The sequence below is a fragment of the Camelus bactrianus genome, chromosome 20 (genome assembly GCF_048773025.1).
Source record: "Camelus bactrianus isolate YW-2024 breed Bactrian camel chromosome 20, ASM4877302v1, whole genome shotgun sequence".
Classification (NCBI taxonomy): Eukaryota; Metazoa; Chordata; class Mammalia; order Artiodactyla; family Camelidae; genus Camelus; species Camelus bactrianus.
This window is the reverse complement of record NC_133558.1, coordinates 39,533,414-39,547,660: the sequence shown is the minus strand read 5'-3', so window position 1 is coordinate 39,547,660 and position 14,247 is coordinate 39,533,414. Positions and strand designations below refer to the sequence as shown.

The 14,247-nt window shown below is 42.1% G+C and overlaps 1 pseudogene; it reads right to left on the bottom strand.

The window, feature by feature from the left end:
* Positions 1–14,247, bottom strand: part of LOC105083898 (ryanodine receptor 2-like) — a 48,813-nt pseudogene that overhangs the window by 26,369 nt on the left and 8,197 nt on the right.

The following is a 14,247-nucleotide window of genomic DNA, read 5'->3' as shown; positions in this document are numbered from 1 at the left end:
ACACAGTGTTCAGCTGAGTGAGCAGGTAATTCTGCAGGTAGACGTATGAAAGAAAGCAGCAATCAAGTGGGGCCTTAGAGAACTCTTGTGATTTTCTCCAGACAGCAAAGTAGGGTGCTAAAGTGCTGAGCGAAGTCTTGAATGGCAGGCACACCTGATGTGCCTGGGGTCCAGAGCAAATAGGGGCTGGGACAGGTGGCATAGGGCCACTTATGAAGCTTCTGGACGCTAAACGTCTAACCCTGCAACAATGCATCCCAACCCATGGAGATCACGACATTCTCCTGGAGGACTACAGTAGGAAATGTTTCCTGGTTTGCAGAACAAGAGAAATACTCAAAACAACACAAAAATAAGTAGAAATATACAATATGTGAAACTGAGTAAGAATGGTGATATTTCTAGGTATTAGCTATCAGAGAATATAAAATGGAATAGATCCTTTTTTAAAGTTTAAAAAAGAGATTAGAAAATAAGTCTCATTATCTGTATTTTTAGTGTGAACTTGGAAAGCTAAATGGTTACGTGTGTATTTACTTTTTCAGAGCAAGCCTGCCTTGTCAACAATGAGAATGGAGTTCCTTTGCATCAATTAAACATAACATTCAGAAAATGTAATGTCCGTTGGAGAGCGCAGTATTGAGAAGGGGCCCAGAGGAACCTTGTAGAAAGCTTTATACATTTCAAACGGAGTTCACTTTCTTAAAAGATGAATGTAAAGTGCTCAGGCTTACAGACGGCAGAGCACAGAGGTAATTCACTGTAACTGCCACAATCTACGCTTCATCCAAACCTCAACCCATTACAAGACAAGAGCTGTTAATGTTAATTTCTTAGCCAATGACTTAATTCTTTGAAATACAAATGTATAAAAGTTTTTGGTGTGGTTCGAAATATGTTGCTGTGTTTCAACAATTCGTGTCCGTTAAAAATCAAAGATAGCAGAAAATAATAATACTAGAGGCTGATGGGTAAATTAAAGATGACTTTTACATAAAGGTAAGGAAACTATTTCTGCTATGATGCAGAATGTGGAAAGGAAACCCAGCTGCCCATTCTGAGGCTCTCTGTCATGTAGTAGTGAGCCAGCAGCTGGCAGGGTGCAGACACTGCCGGGCCCTGCTCTAACTCCCACCCCCCCCAAGGGTCACTGCAGACTCCCGACCACCAGCTCCTGCATCCCTTTGCTTCAGGATTTGCTCTGCCCACAGTGGCAGCTGGAGGAGTCCCAGAATGAAAGCCCCTGGGAGCAGCACCACCCCAGCGACAGAAGGGGAGTTGGTTACAAACACTCCCGACTCACCCTGCAGGTGGGATGTCACTAAGGCACGTGTTCTCTGCAGAAAGCCCCCCAATAAAATAGCTCCAGACACTGTTGGGTAACTCCTATTAACATACCCTCTCTGGACCCTTCCTCCTCCACCTTGTCTCATGCCCACTCAGGTCCTGAATCAGCCCGCCCTCCTACTTCTGGTGGACCCCAGGGTGAGGTGAGCTGCTTCATCAGCACACCCCTCTGCTGACTGTCTTCATGCTCTCGTCGATCTCTCCCTAAGTCTGCAGGGCTGTATTTTGAGCTGTGACCGCTGCCCTTTTCCAAGGGCACTGAGAGCCTGTAGAGCCCCCGCCCTGCTCTGCTGCTCAGATGGACACAGCCAAGCTACTCACGCAGCTGGGGGACTGAGCAGAGCAGAGTGTGGTCCACAGCCTCAGATCAGACAGAAGATCAGATGATGCCTATGGAAGCGCTCAATAAACAGTGAAGCATGACTGAAACACATTTTGACTGTTACTGTGTGTGTGTGCATGTATAGATGTGTATCATTACTGTTACTGTCTCTTTTAAGAACTAAGGAGGTTACAAGGGACAGTGGACATATTTCAAGCCTGACATGAGGGAGCTGGTTTTCATCTTGGCTACTTTTTTTGTATCTACTGGAGCTTGCCAACAATTCTAGATGCTTTGACCCAAGAACTGATCCATTTTTGCATCTCTACCGTCACCCTGTTAGCGCTAATCTGATCGCTTCCTCCCAGTAGCTACTCAGTTTCCCCTTATTCAGTGCATTCTATACTGATTCACAGTTGTCTCAGTCACGCTGTGATGCCCTGAGAATCCTCATCTCATAATTCCTGCACCTTTTTGTCTCAACAATCTCCTTTCCTCCTCTTGCCGCCCAACAACCCAACAATGCCTTAGAACTCATTGTTACTCAGGTTTCTCTTAACTATAGGTTCCTAACATCTTAAACTCTGAAATTTCATTGTGACTTAAAAGCAACCTCCTTTGACCACAACCATCTGTTCTTCTATCCCTCTTCATTTGATTCCAACAAACCTGTCCCTAATGGGGTCTTTATGCAAAAAGCATGGAATTATTTCTGTACTGACAGGTATTTTCTCAAGTGAATTCAAACATTCATTACTGCACTCATTCAGCAAATACCATGAAGCACCTACTAGGTGCTAGATGGTATGGCGAGTTCAAAGACTATAAAGATGAATAAAACCAGACCCCTACCTTCAAGGAATTCATTACCAGTGCAGGAGACGGAAAGGAAAAGTAAGCAACTGAAATGGACATTATTGCTATGGAAGGGCACTGTGGAATACTATGCAGACAGATGAGGGAGCAATTGATTCAGTCTGGGATGTCCCTGAGGCAACCTGCAGTGCCCCAGAGTTCAGGCTGTCCTGGTAATCACATGCACGTCTCCACAATGCCAACGTAAAAATAACATTACTTGTTGGATACAGACGCATCAGATTTATTGCCTTTAGATATTTCACAATGATGTTTATTAGTATTTACTGAACCCCTTTAAAATAAACTATTGTACTATATGATTTGGAAAGCTAATTTATTTTACCAAATCAGGCCAAGTAATCATTTGAACACAAGTTAAAAATAGGAATTCCAAATCAATCCTTTAAAAAAAAAATCCATTTACTTCAACTAAAACAAAAACAAAAACAGAAACAAAAACTGTTCACCCAAACCAATCCTTTTATTTGTATACTGCATTGCTACTGCATTCGGAGTAACTGATTTGAACAGGAATGGGAATTCTGACCTGGTAATGGATTTCAGGACTTCATTCTTTTTTAAATGTAAATGAAGAGGATACTATTAGGTTGCTAGAAACAACTCATGAAAGTGCCAATGACTTTATCAATCAGTAAACTTTTTAACCTATTAAAGGGAAAACATTTTACTGCACTGAGTCTCAGTTTGGTTTTATGTCTGAAAGGACACAAAATAGAGGAAAACGGGAATAATATATCATAATAAGGAGGTATCTGGAAAACATACCGGAAGAAGCGTCCAGTCTTTCCAATCGGCTGATGAACCAGTCAGGGGAGCCAGAAAATTGAGCACAGTTTTCACGATTTCCTCTAATTAGAGCTGCTGCAAAAGGAAAAAAACAGATTTCAGTTACATAACTTTCTAGTTCCAAATGCAAGGTAAGCTAATGGTAGCTGGGAAGTGTTGGTTCAAAAACAAAATAGCTTTACTTTATACCTAAAGCATTTATACAAATACACACATATATACAATTGAGACATTAAAAAAAAGAACTGATGTTCACTGATGAAAACTGAAGAAGCATTCCTCATTAGAAGGAACGTGCTTTGGAAAAGTTACACTCCACACTGGGAAGAAATAATGATGGGCAGTGGGAGCCAGTGCGCTGGGGGTTTCCTCACTTGGGTCCTCATGCTGCTCTTCATCAGCTGTGAGACTACATTATTCAATTTCCCTAGACCTCAGTTTTCTCACCTGTGCAGTGAAGAAGTTAAGGGAACACCAGTTCTGAACATGCAGCACAAAATACTACTAGGTATGACTAGTAACTATAACCTACATATAAAGAGATGTAATTAAATGTTACAGGGGAGAGAGGCTGGGAGGGCCAGTGGCTAAGTGTGAAAACCTTTCCCCCTGTATCTCTTTTTGCCACGTAGAAATTCACAATGCACACTGAAGACTCTAAGAAGTAATTCCTGCAGTCAAGCCACCTCCTCTAAACTTTGCTTCACCTAGTGTTTCCTACACTTCTTTGGCCAAAGAACCCATCTTACATGAAATTTCTATGTGACCCTTCTGATCTCTTTCAATCCAACTAACACACTCCAGTTAAAACTTTTGTTTCTAAATCATTCCATTCTTTCAAAGCAAATGTGAGGTCTTATGTAAATTCTACTTGTACATCCTTAAGATTGTCCAGAAACAGTATAATTGCTTATAAAACGCTGGTGAGATTTTTATATAATATGATGCTTAATGTGAAAAAGCTGTTGCTCTAAGAAAAATCGCCATTTAAAATCTGGTGGTGCTAGGGAGCAGTTTGAAAATCTGAGATTTAAGAATACCCCGTTTATCTTGTTAACAGCAAAACAGAAGAGACCCAGTAGCCACGGAGTTCAATCAGACTTAAAGACTCCCTTCACATTTCCTCCTTCCTCCCCAAAAATTTGTTATCTGACCTGAGAGGAAGAAAAGAAATAATGACAGAAAGCACAGGCTTCAGTTCTTACAACTGCGTAAGAAAAGCTCTTTTGTAAAGAGAGTCCTTGTAACATTTGTACAACTATTAAATGATGCACTGAATTACTTAGGCTCTCCAGCTCTGGGACCAGCAGCCCCCAACAAAAGCCAGACACACACACACACACACACACACACACACACACACACACACACACACACACGGGCCGTCAAGGATGAGGCATAGTGGCTTGTTTAAAATTTAACCCACTCCTCCAACTTTATATTTTTATTTTAAAATGCAAGATATTAAATATTTTCTAGAGGTCAAATGTTAGAGAAACGGTAATTCTTGAAGACACTAATAACACACAAATAAACTGTTTCAGTAAACCATGGAATATTCAAGAAAACCAGACAGCAGGTCACAAAGAAAACACTAAATTTACCACAAACAGAGATGGTACCTAGGCTATGCTTTCTGACAACAATGTAATGAAACTTAAGATTAGTAAGAAAAGCAGAAACAAAAATAAAACTTAGCACATAAACATTTAAAGTCTCTCCTGAATAATTTTTTAGTCAACGAGGGAATATCACAATTATAGAATATCTAGAAAATATAAAAAAATAGGAATGCTGCCTTACACAAACAATGGTAGATGGTCAAAACTGTAGTCAGAGAAAAATTAACTAAACACTTTAAGTGTTAAGTAAGAGGGTGAGAAATGTTAACTAAACATTCCTTTCAAAATACAAGGGAAAATATAAAAAATAAGTAGAATTGGAAAAAAAATAAACAGCAATAAAAGTAGAAATTAATACACTGGAAATGGTAGAAGGGATCTATGTAAATAAGTTGAAATAGTGGGACTGATCAACATAGTCAAGGACTCTGTTTAAATATGAGCTAGACATCAATGATTTTAATCAAGAAGAAGAGAGAAAAACAACAAAGTTAACGAGAAAAAGGAATTACAAACAGTGCCACTTTATATACCTCTATACTGGATTTTTGAACATTTAGGAAAAAGGATGGTCTTCAAATATATATTTTTTCACCCAGAATTAACCCAAAGGGGAAAATCTGAACAAAGTAACAAACCATGGGTAGTACTGAGAAGTGTCTCAAAGACCAAGCACTTTTCTCTATATTCAAGAAAGAAGTCATTTCTATACTAAAGTGTTCCAAAGTAAAGAAACTAAGAAAACCTCCCTACTTATTTTACAGACAGTATATCTTTGATGCCAATGCCTAACAGAGAGAGTGTGCATGTAAGAAAACCAGAGGGAACTCTCACCTACGAATACAGATCCAGAAATCTTATACAAGGATGGTACTGACAAATCATATTCAGCAGTGAGCTAGCTAGCAGCATTAACTCAAGTGAGGGTTCATTATTCCAGTAAGACAGAAATGCATTAGGAAATCTGTTAGTAAGTCAAAGATGAAACATGGCGACCTCGACAAACTAAAAATGTATTTATTTTTTAACAAAAAATTTTAACTCAGTAAATTAGAATGCCTCGTGAACATTATGAATGTGTGTGTGCACATGCAGAGGGTATCTTACAGATAAACGGGGTGTGTGACTTATAATTCAGCGTTAGTCATGAAGAAATCAGTTAAGCAAGTTTCTCAAATATTAGAAGAGTATACAGAGAAATACAAGGGAGCGCATCATGACTCCATTTACAACATCAAAGCACTGGGAACGGCGTGCGTGTGGGCTGAGTAACTGGTGGCGTGTCCCGCAGCAGGGTGGGGCACACCCACTGAAACCTGGGGAGGGTCTGCAGTTACGGCCAAGGAACGATGCCCAATACAGAGGTTAGTGGAAACAAACACTACAAAGGAATACTGGGAATATGACCCCATTTTTGTGAAGCAAATGTATATACACATAAGTATATGCACAGAATGAAGAAACTGTTTTTTGGAGTATTTCTTAGGGAACAAGAGCTGACTTTCTGAGCAATGTATCCTGAGAAATGCCTGGGATAGAAACAGACCCTGAGGAACTCTGATAAGGATGAGACGGCTCTCCCCTAGTCAAAAGGGGAAACTGTCTTCATCAGAAACGGGGAGCTGAGTGGAGCAAGGAGGAAAGAGGGGCATGCTTGGTGATACGACTGTGCACACAAACACCCTGAAGCCACAATAAATTCTGTAAAATAAGTAAATCAATCACAAATGCTCAGTAAGACCCTGTGAAGAGGTGACGTTCTGTGGCCAAGATATTATGTAACTTCAGAGGAACAACAATCACGAAGATGCATGAAGACAGGAAACAGTGTAACCGAATAACTCCCCAAAATGTACAGACATCAAGGGAAAGCCTGAAGCCTGTCTCCTTCCATGACATTGGAACTTGGACAGAGCTAACTAAAGCCTCAGGGGATCGGGCCACAGCTGATGTCTTAGCAGGACAGGGATCTGCACAGGCATGCACGATGCTAGTGTATGTGTGTGCACGTGGGTGTGTGAAATGGTTTGCATGTATTTAACGTTATATTTAAATTCAAAGAAACATTTTTCAAGGTTATATACTAAAAGGAGTGGTTACATTTAAAAGTTGTTTCTACCTTCTTTTTTATTAATTATCTAAGTTTTTATAATGAAGATGTATTAATTTTAAAGTTAAATAGTAAGAGGGGTGGGTGCAGCTCAGTGGTAGAGCGCATGCTCCTTGGTAGCATGCGCGAAATCCTGGGTTCAATCCCCAGTACCACGACTAAAATAAATACATAAATAAACCTAATTACCCCGACCCCTCAAAATTAAATACTACAGCTACTTTCTTTTTAAAAAGAGAAAGGAAAAGCGGCTTCAGTACCTATAGCGGCAGGTGCTCTCAGACGCCTCAACACGCCAGTGGCAACTTCAGGTGGTGCTTCAAGGTTCATAAACAAACTCAAGACAAATGTCGCTTCCTCAATGCCTGACAAGAATGCCACACCCTAAACTACTCTGTAATTGCTGGCTAATTGGCCTTGAAGAGTCAGCAAGACCTTTCATTCGCCATTCTATTTTTCTTCACTTTAAGAAATATTAACATAAATGCATCAGGCACTAGGGCTGGCACTGTAAATACCAGCTTGGGTAAAATGTGAATATAATACAGTGGTTTGCAGGTCTTCTTCTAGCCTATTTTAAGCTCGTTTAGATCTGATACTGTCTTACTACTACACCTCTGCACGTTGTCTGAAACTCGAAGGCATGTTATTTCTTAATGAATAAATAGTATCCAGTCTCTTACGGAACAAGAAGGTCAGTGTTTAGGTGCAGTACCCTTCAAGATGACAAAAGCATTTTGAATTAAACTCTTACCAAGGAAGTGCTAGTTCACTGAACCAACTTTCTATAATGTTAAATAACTCATTAAATCTTTAAACTTTTAACCAGTCAGAATATAAGATGCAAGCCATGTGGCAGTTAACTGAAAAATTATTGTTTAAAAAATATCCTGCGTTTCTTATCAGCATCATAACATCCCTGTGTCCTCGTGCTCTTGTGGCTTCAACTCTGACTCAATAAAGCCTCACTTAAATTCCTTGTCTGGCCTCTTAGTTTCTACAGTCCACGGACTCAGGTCAGTAACCCTTTGGGTGGATTGGCCGGCATGATCACATTGGCCAAAAATTGCATGAGTGTTTCCCATGGGTCGTGGGGAGAGAGCATCTCTGTAGGGTCAGCCTGAGTCCATGCCGGAGGGCCACCGGGAGCAGTAGAAAGACTGCAGGGAGAAGAGGCGGCAGGTAGACTACTGGCTGCTTGTAAGCCGGGGAAGGCGCTGCAAACAGACACCCAGAACAGAGCTGCAGCTGCCGGGTCACAGGCACAGGGGCGTGGCTAGAAATGCCCAGCATGCCCTGCAGAGAGCCTGCTCTCAGCCACTACCAGGGCGTCAGCTTCCACCTTCCCACCAAGGAGGAGCTGCCGTCTCCTCCCTCCCTCTCTGCCCTCACGTGGCAAAAAGCGCCTTCCTTGGAAAGTAAAGAGCAGCGTGTGTGCACTGACAGCAACAGTGGGGCTGCGACTTAAAGCCAGGCAGTTCTGACTCCAGAGTCTGTGCTCAGGTCCTAGGCTATGCTACACCCCCTCCCATCTCTTCCTGCTGGAACCCTCTGTCTAAAGAGCAGGAGGGTGAGGTTCTGGTAGTGTCTAAGCAGATAAGAAAGTACCTCACAAAACTGGTTACGAAATGAATTTTCATTAAAGTTTATGACTCTCATTTCATAGCCATGAGATTATTACCAAGTTGGAAAAAACCGTGTCTTATTTATAAAATGCCTTTTCAGGATTTCCTGGAGAACAAGATAGGAAATACCTGTATGTACAATCACAAGAACACCTGCTATGTGCACGTTTGAAGCCAAGGCCCTTCTTTCTCATGTCTTGACTGCCTATCCCCCAGTATTTTAGGGCATTCAGGAAGATCTACCTCCCTAAGACCCTGGAGAAATGATCTGGGAATGCAAAAATCTTAAGGATTCAGAAACTGGTAACTTCTGCCATCCTAAAAGAGTAGCATTCTATTCTGTCTGTTTTGTACTCTGAAATTTCCTAAAATGAGTATTCACAGTCACCAAAGAGCATTTCTCAGACATCTTTAGAAAATCATCCTGGCTTGCAAGCCTCCTGCAGATTAATTGTGTGGATGTCAGAAAAGATGTACAAAAGCATGCCATGGTGATGCTTCTCAAACTGCGAATACTGGTGCCTGTGAGACCCTTGTGTCCTCCCGATGGTAGGCTCACACATCTACTGTTGTCATTCTCCACCTAAAACACGTATTAACTATATCCATGTCAAATTTTAAAATTGTTACAGATGATCATTCCCATCCCAGGCTAAATAAGCCTGCTGAAGCAAAAGAGGAAGAAAGCTGATTTCACACCAGAACCTCCTGAGAGAATCTACTGTCCACCTTTTCGCAAGAATGGGGAGGAGGCTTAATAAATCTGGAGTGGACACTTGACCCAAACTTTCTGACAGCTGTGTGAAGAGGGACAGTGAGACAGCAGTATCTTACTGAACTCCAAACACTGCTGCCGAGCAGAGACCACCCCACCACGGCGAGCACCCGCATATGCACACAGGACTGCCCCTCTCATGAGCACCCTGGCTTCAGCAGAAACTACTGGCAGCAGACAGTCCTTAAGTCAACAAGATTTTATTCTATTTTTTATGATCATGAAATCAGTGTTCACTACAATAAAAGCAAAATCAAAATAGTCAAAGGAACATTTACACCACAAAATCTGTCATAATTCTATCTCCTGAAACCACCACCAGTAAAACCACCATGCATACTGAAAGAGAGTCTCTATATGCACTTTATATGCACTGACATAAATGCTGTTTTACCTCAACTGGAATTAACATATTGGCTTTTCCTTTCATCATCAATTTTCCAGCATTATACATTTCTATTGCCTATTTTTTCAATTATAAAAGTAGTACATGTAAATAGATTAAGAATAAATACATAATAGAACACACAGAAAAGTAAAGGAGCTCCCAAGAAGCAGCCACCTACGCTTTTCTGTGCATCCGTTAGGATGTCGAATGTTTATACAAGAATGTATCTTTCTCTACATATTTTTAATTTTATGCAATTGGAATCTAAATTTACGTCCTTGCTTTTTTTTTTTTAACTTAATACCATGTCCTAGATTGCCATACTAAAAAGACCAGCACTCTAGCCTGTTTCATACAATTTTCCAAATGAGGTATATTTAACCTCAATGTTCAGTGATAACTCACAGCACTACACTTTAGAGGTGTACCATTACTTATGTAACCAACCCCCTGTTGACAGAAAAATTGTTTTTAATTTTTATGCCACTTATAAACAATTTTGCAGTGGACATCCTTTGTACTCTGGTACAAATGTATCTAAAATACATTTCTTAAAGTAGAAATTCTGAGAGTAAAATTTTATGTATACTGTCATTAACTTACACTCCCACCAGGAAGATATTACCCAACATTGTCCCCAGTGACGGGTGCTACCAAGGTTTTCGTCTGTGCCAATCTAACAAGGGAAATCTGATCTTTACTTATTATTTTAATCTCCATCTCTTTACTGTCATGTTGAGACTCTTGTTTATCTATTGCTCTGGGAACTACCTGTGGCCACCTGTCATCTGTTTTTCTATTAGATGGCATTAATTTTTCTTATGGATTTATGAAAATTCTACATATTACAGAAACTGGGCCTTTGTCTTTCATACAGATTGCATATTTTACAAAATTCTCATTTGTTTTATTTTGTAATATTATTTTTCCTCAAAGTTTTAACTTTTCTGTAGTCAAATTTATCAGTCTTTTACTAATTGTAAGTTAGTCACTTACTAACATGATTTAATAGTAACTTGTATCGAGATGGCAGAGGCAGGAAAGCCAGGAACGGCACTCACTGTGGCTAGCTTTGTGATTCACAGTGTCTGTCTCTCTTACTCCACCATAAGCTTCATGAGAACAGGGACTAGATCCTGCTCACAACTGTGCCTCTTTGCCCAGAGCAGGGCACCTCCCATAGCAGGCATCAATTAATCTTTGTTGAACAGATGAAGCTTCTATGAAACCCAGACCCACTAGACTCCAAGTCCATGTTCCCCCAATGTGACACAGACTGTTACAAAGGACACCCTGTCAGGATCTGGTAAAAGGAATTAAGAGGCAAGGCACTCGGGAAAACAGACAAAAGGGAAAAGGAAGCTTTTCTGAGGAGAGGTTCACACACACACACACAGAGGGGCGGGGGATTGACAAAAACCCTCTCAGGAGTAGCAGTGTGGAAACACAAAAGTTATAGTTAAGAATACATGTGTGTATAGAAAGTACTTTCAGAAATTGTGCCTCCTGTTTCATGAAAAAATTAGTTTAAAAGCCACAAAACAAGCACTGCTTGAAATCACTGTGTTATCTTAGAGATATATAGGGCTGTTATACTGTTACCATCCAACAAGATGTGAGTTTTCGGGGGTTCTAATTATGTCTATTAGCTCCCTTCAATCCTTCCTTAATAAAATGGGATGTGAAGAATTAAGGAAATAAATGCATATATTAAGAAACATATGCCTTATATACACATACATATTTAATATATATATTTCAGTATAAATATATACTTACTGTATATCAAATCTCTGATATAAATAATTCTACACACTCTGGAGGCACAGCACCGGACTGGAGGTAAGGGCAGGAAGGACGTGATGCCGGGTGACTAGAGATGAAGTGAGGTCACAGCTGAAAAGGAAAGGGCAGACTGGCCCTGCGGTTTGAGTACCCCAAAGACCAGAACAAGAGGTTATACACCAGGCATCAGAGAGTCAGTGAAATGCACAAGGACATGTGTGAGGGCCCCTGGTGTCTGAAATACAAGTGGTGGAGACAAGAAGTGGAGGCACAGAGATCAACCAGAAACCTGACAATCTCCAACTATCAACAGGGCCCCAGGTGTCTCTCCCTCAAACACTGGCCAAGCAGCAGCCAGGGAGCCGGCGTGGAGGCTGCCGGCCTACGGGATGTGCGCTGCTGTGTTCAGAGGATGGGAGGAAACCGAGAGCCAGCGCGCATCCGCAATAATCATGATGCTATGCTTTCAATCAGCTAATCCAGAACCTTCCTTGCTCCATCCACCAGCTCCAAGTGAAGTTTCTTTTCCAAGACATATTTAAAAGTCAAAAACAACAACAAAAAGAGAAGTTGATGAAGAAAGTCTTACTATGTCAATGAGAGAGAAGATGATAACAAAAGTGTCCAAAAGAAACGGGAACACGTGTGAAGAACAGTACTGTGCTACACTAAGCCTCTGACACCCATCGCCACACTGAAGGCAGCCAACAGCCTTGGGGAGGGCTGCCTCCCGCCAAGGCGAGCGCAGCGTCAAGCCCCGCCGCTGCTGCTGAGGGTGCGCTGAGGGTGCCTGGGAGCCGCAAGTGAGACCCCAACAGGCCCGGAGGAGGAGACTGGAGGGGAGCCCGGACAACACGGGACTGTGAGAAGCAAGACCGGCTCTTGTGGAACTAACTTCAGAATCAGAAAAGAAAACAGTTAACGTGCATACATGCCGAGGCCCCTCGCCTGCAAAACTACACCCGAGACAACCCTCCCCTTTAACCAAAGGCAAAGCTGCTGCTCTGGCCACATCTCACACTCAGAGATGGATTCAGGTATGAAATATCACTGATTTCAGCACAACAAAAGGAACACTCGAAGGCCTCGATTAAGAGGTGTGTGATAAAACTGCTGTAATTGCTGCGATCATGTTGAATATACAAGAGTCCCTTGCTTTGAAAATCCAATCATACTGCTTACCCAGCAACTTGTACAGAGAATTCAGAATTGATTTCCAAGACTCCTTGGCCTCTCTGCGGGCAATGTCAGCAAAGTGGGCAGCACTGCTGTAGACATGCAGCCTGTCTATGCATTCCAGCACGAGGCTGATCATTCCCTGCAGGGGGTGAAAACCACCATCAGAAACTGCAACTCTGCTCACAGACAAGAGGTGCTAAGTTGATTAAAAAAAAAAGTCTAGCTTAAAGTAAGTCTGTTAATCATAAAGAAAATCAAAATCGTTTATTCAAAGGGCAGGAAGAAACCCACTTGTATGTGAAATAAAATGATCTTGAAATAATTCAAGTGGTTTTTCAATCCTGAGTGCTGTTCTCAACAGAAGCAGAATGATATAAAAATGTGTATTTCACACTTACATCTGCAAGGCTTGAGAGTAGACTAGGCAGTTCTAGCTTAGTCCAGAGCCCAGGACCTCGGGCTCAGTTCTACCCCAGAACCACTTATCCTTCAGCGTTTCCTGCTCATAGGGTCCCTGGAGATGGGTAACTCGGTTAATTCACCCTGGAGTTAGGTTTGGCCTGTTTCCCTTCTTAATCCGTACAACCAGTCACTAAGTCAGATGCATTGTTTCTACTTGGAAAATGCTCTGCCAACTGCCCCGTCCCCATCACCTCTCCTCTCCCTGCCTTGGACCAAGCCCCACATTTCCAGCCTGGAGTAGTCCCACGGGCTCCCTACTGGCCTCATCTCCAGTCTTCCCCACTGGAGTCCTTTCTGCTGCTGCCAGAGTGATCCAATCTACAATGTAAATCTAACTGCATCAAGAACCTCCCTTCCCCGCCCCTTCAACATGGTTAGTAGGGTCCCATGACCCATAAAATAAGGCAGTACTCCCTGGGTTGAGCACATAAACGCCTCCATAACGTGCCCCAGCCCCCGTGTGCTAGGCAGGAGTCTGTGGTGGCCCCAGGGACCCCCTCCCTCCTCCCGTCATTCACTCTCTGTGTGATCTCCTCTCCTGACCCACTTCTAACCAGTAGAATATGGCAAAAGGAGTGGGATGTTACACCTACGATTAGGAAAAGACCTTGAGATCCACCTTGCTGGCACTCACCCATGTCTCACGCTCTCCTTAAGCTTTGCCCATCTGGATGGAGCCGGCAGCCATGCTGTGAGCTTCCCCATGGAGAGGTCCACATGGCAAGGAAGTGAGGGAGGTCTCGGGCCAATGGCCAGTGAGGAACTGAATCCTGCCAATAGCCACGTTAGGGAACTGGGAAGTGCACCAACCCCTGGTAGAGCCTGGAGATGACTTTGGTCCTGATTGCAGCCTTGTTGGAGACAAGACCCAGAGCAAGGGTGCACAGAAGCTGTGAGATAATACATATTTGCTGCTTTAAGCTAAGTTTTAGGGTGACTTGCTAAACAGCAATAAATAATGAGTATA